The sequence below is a fragment of the Prorops nasuta genome, unplaced genomic scaffold, assembly GCF_024137725.1.
Source record: "Prorops nasuta isolate Cenicafe-Biocafe unplaced genomic scaffold, Cenicafe_Pnas_1.2 PNAS00004, whole genome shotgun sequence".
Classification (NCBI taxonomy): domain Eukaryota; kingdom Metazoa; phylum Arthropoda; class Insecta; order Hymenoptera; family Bethylidae; genus Prorops; species Prorops nasuta.
The window spans coordinates 1815966-1820732 of record NW_027116801.1 but is presented as its reverse complement, the minus strand read 5'-3'; the positions used below and the strand labels follow the sequence as shown (position 1 = coordinate 1820732).

The following is a 4767-nucleotide window of genomic DNA, read 5'->3' as shown; positions in this document are numbered from 1 at the left end:
AAATCATTGCCGCCTGCATTTTAAGTTTAGTTACTTCCAAATAACTTCTTTTATCATAAGATGCTTGCATAGTCTCATAAATTTCCATTGATTTTTTCAGTTTAGCTGCTTTCGGATGTGACATCACGAATAAATCTATGAACTCGTTGAGGCTGCTCATTTCCCTTTGCTGATTTATTGATAAAATAAGGAAAGCAAATTAATATTTCTTTTCAATTGAAAAAATCGGCTTATACAAAATATACGTTCCTGCTAGAGATACAGAGGAACTTGTACGTAAGAATTCATTTATCTCAAAAATTATAAAAGATATCAACTTTTTGGTTATGATCCCTCAAAGTAGAAGTAGCAAGGAGACTACTAAATATTTACAGCAACAAAATAATAACTCTTATAGCTTTAGAAAAAAAATGCATTATGTGTTGAAATTCTAATACATCTTAGCAGGGACCTTACATATTTTGGTTATGATATAATTAAAACTTACCATTTTTTCAAAACGTTGGCTATCTATTATTATACAATTCCCAATTCTTGCACCGAATATTGAACAGTTTGTTTCTTTCAAGAATTCGCCTCCACTTATAATATTCAAATAAACGTCTTCAGGCTTTGAGTCCCCATACAGCACACTTGACTAAATGTTGTCCTACAGACACCTTTTAGTCATCCAATTGACTAAAATACGTCTAAAAGATGTCTTTTAGTAACTGAGTGCTGTATGGTTCGTTATCGCAGCATTCTTTCCACTTGAGAAAAATGTTATTAGAGTAAGCAGCACATTCAGAGCGAAGTCCCAGTCTTTCTCCAGTACTTTCCAAAACTACACTGAGCTCTAACATTTTTGGAAGGAATTCGGCTCCGCAACCAGACTTACTTACGATAGCATCTGACTCTAGCATCGTAACACGCAATGCTTCTGCGATTTTTCTACCGTCGATGTAATTCCATTGGTTATCCTCAATGACGTTGTCACGCCAAAAGTTCAGTTTTTCTTAAGACACAGAAAAGATCGGATGTTCGGGATACGTTTTATGCAAATTTATCATCGTATTCTTTGCTACCCATACAGCACACTTGAATAAATGTTGTCCTATAGACATCTTTTAGTCATACAATTGACTGAAAGACACCTTAAAGATGTCTTTCAGTCACTAGGTGCTCTATGGGTTCCTTACAGATCAAATTATTTTACTACGCATAACAGTTAATTGTTTTAATTAACAAAAAATTGATATACTTTACTGTGTATATTCTTGTGCACATAAATTTAGAAGTTATTATATACATATATTGAAAGCTTTATTTTTTCCATTCCTATGCATGTCCTTCATCATACGAGCGTATTGTTCTATCCTTATGATTTTTTATATCGGTTACACATATTTTCAAGAACCTCCATGATTGATTGAAATTCTGCAAAACAAACAAACATAAATTAATTAATAAATGCCTCATTTTACCAAGGAAAGAATTTCATTAAATCCCCAGATAACATTTTGAGTACAAATTGGCAACAGTATTTGCAAATTCTGTTGTCAATTTGGTAGCAAATATAAATGCATTTGACCCCCTGTATATTTTAAACTTTTGATATCTTACTTTGAGTACCGGTTATTTCTTCTCCGCCTCCCCCCCCCCCCCGGGGCTTGTTGGAAGAAGTCTTCTTGATCTTCTACACATAAAAAAGGTTATTTTTAAGTTGCAAAAAAATAAAATATATAGGGAAAACCGGAGTCAATTGCAACAGTATCACAAATTTGAATATTACAATTGACCCCGGTCTTCCTCATTACAAGATTAAAAAAAATATAATTTACCTTGACTAGTGGACGGCTCGGAGTTATCAGTGTCCATTCTGAAAAACAAATTTCATATTATTATTATCCCATACAGCACACTTGACTAAATGTTGTCCTATAGACATCTTTTAGTCATACAATTGACTGAAAGACACCTTAAAGATGTCTTTAAGTCACTAGGTGCTCTATGGGTTCCTTACAGATCAAATTATTTTACTACGCATAACAGTTAATTGTTTTAATTAACGAAAAATTGATATACTTTACTGTGTATATTCTTGTGCACATAAATTTAGAAGTTATTATATACGTATATTGAAAGCTTTATTTTTTCCATTCCTATGCATGTCCTTCATCATACGAGCGTATTGTTCTATCCTTATGATTTTATTATATCGGTTACACATATTTTCAAGAACCTCCATGATTGATTGAAATTCTGCAAAACAAACAAACATAAATTAATTAATAAATGCCTCATTTTACCAAGGAAAGAATTTCATTAAATCCCCAGATAACATTTTGAGTACAAATTGGCAACAGTATTTGCAAATTCTGTTGTCAATTTGGTAGCAAATATAAATGCATTTGACCCCCTGTATATTTTAAACTTTTGATATCTTACTTTGAGTACCGGTTATTTCTTCTCCGCCCCCCCAGGGCTTGTTGGAAGAAGTCTTCTTGATCTTCTACACATAAAAAAGGTTATTTTTAAGTTGCAAAAAAATAAAATATATAGGGAAAACCGGAGTCAATTGCAACAGTATCACAAATTTGAATATTACAATTGACCCCGGTCTTCCTCATTACAAGATTAAAAAAAATATAATTTACCTCTACTTATCAACGGCTGGGAATCTGCAGTGTCCATTCTGAAAAACAAATTTCATATTATTATTATCCCATACAGCACACTTGACTAAAAGTGGGCTTATAGACATCTTTTAGTCATCCAATTGACTAAAAGACACCAAAAAGATGTCTTTAAGCCACTAGGTGCTCTATGGAATAACAATTTATTGTGACGTACTAACGTCAGTTTAATAATTTTTTCTTTTTTTTTGTATAAATATATACTTTAAGGGTAGAGCCTTGTGTAACCCCACGAAAAATGAGCAGATATTGGGATTTTTTTCCAGGGTAATAGGATATATAATTGAATCGTTAATTTTGCCTTTGATTATATGTATTCTCAAAAGGATTATTATACTTTTTTCTAACTTTAATGTTAAAGCATTCACATAAACATCCTCAAAGGGCGTGACATGTAGCTTTCCTAAAAAGCCAAAAATTCATGTTTTTCTTTTTTTACTATAATCCTAATAAAATTCCCCTCTGGATGAACTTCGTTTGATTGGAAAAAAAATGATACTTTAAACATATAAGTATCAGCTATATAAAATAAAATTTAATTTAGACTATCTTTTTGTTCTTTTTAAGGCAGATTACTAAATATTGATTCGTAAAATATTTTCAACTTGAGATTCATCTATGGGGGAATTTTATTACCTTTCAAAGAAAAAAAAAACATTTTTTAATTCGGTTGAGAACTTTTCGAGTTAAGCGACTCGCTAATTGGAAATAGTGGTTTTGAGAAATACGCGTTTAAAGTTTCCAGTAGGAAAGAGACTCTCAGCTGACGGATGATAATAGGATCGATAACTATGTTGACTAATACAAATATTTTTTTTCAAACTTTTATGAAATATAGTCTCAGACAGTGTATGAAAACAAGATTTGACCGTACACAAAAATAATAGAAGCTATTGTTTCTAGCGAAGCAGTACACTCTTCGAGCAATATTATTGCATGACGCACAACTACAGAAATCTGTATAACTATGTACTAAGTACGAATTTTAATGTAATATTTTAAACGTAATATCTTTAGGCAATATACTATCCATTTATGAAAAAAAAATCGATTTTAAACATTCATTACACAAGGCTCTCCCCCTTAATTAGCCCTATGCCTTTGATTATATAACAATGGACTGCTAGTTCCCTATATCTGTAGTAGGATTCTGTAACTCTTAGCGACAACTTTCGGTATCGTTAAGACCAGTTACCGACAGAAATCGCTAAGTGCGATTCTGTAACACAGAGTCAGCGATGATTGTCGCTAGTAGTAATGTCGGTACTGTCGGTAGCCTATCGAATCCTGCCGAATAATAATAGCTTTCCTTTTTAAAAAAACTCGCAGTTCAATCCCAGTTAAGCGGCGTAGTTACGAACAATTAAAGTTAACATAAATTGTAATAAATTGAGTCGTCCAGCTGAGAATTAAGATTTCACTGAGTTTTTTATTCAAAGGAAAATTAATGATATCGTTATAACTTAACAATGACCGAAATAGATGTCGCTAGAGGTTCAACCGCATTAATAGCAAATGTATCCGAAGAATAACTTTACAAAACGATTGCTTTTCATTTGACGCGTACCACCAAAGACTCACAACTCTCGTAATAAATCATACATATTACATCAACTATTATATTATGAGTGTTTTTGGTCTCAAGTGGGTCACTCCCCTTAACGACAGCTATATTAAGCCTGACAATCCGCTAAAGTGCGAAGTACGCACATTCGCACCAAATGACTATGGGCTATGTGCAAATCTAGTAAGTTCACGCGTGGCGCTGTCCAACGGCAGAAATTTGAAACATTTGCATCCATTTTCACACAAAATTATTGAGTTTTATAAGGTAAATATATTTAAAATTTATTAATTACTAATAAATTACTTTTACTACTCTCCATATATTTCTTTTAAATATATTTACCTTATAAAACTCAATAATTTTGTGTGAAAATGGATGCAAATGTTTCAAATTTCTGCCGTTGGACAGCGCCACGCGTGAACTTACTAGACTTGCACATAGCCCATAGAAAAATCGAATGTTTTAACTTTATGCTACGGTAAACTTTATGTGAAATTTTTAGTTCATGCCTTTAAAAAAATATCA

At 32.3% G+C, this 4767-nt stretch overlaps 1 long non-coding RNA gene across 1 annotated transcript; it reads right to left on the bottom strand.

Moving 5' to 3' along the window:
* Nucleotides 1-1180: 1180 nt before the first annotated feature.
* Nucleotides 1181-4383, bottom strand: LOC136772854 (uncharacterized). Its single transcript, XR_010822516.1, has 7 exons — nucleotides 4243-4383; nucleotides 2637-2674; nucleotides 2428-2491; nucleotides 2070-2241; nucleotides 1821-1858; nucleotides 1603-1675; nucleotides 1181-1416 (listed from the first exon to the last, which is right to left on the bottom strand). It is a non-coding gene; the product is annotated as an uncharacterized lncRNA (long non-coding RNA).
* Between the last annotated feature and the right edge of the window lie 384 nt (nucleotides 4384-4767).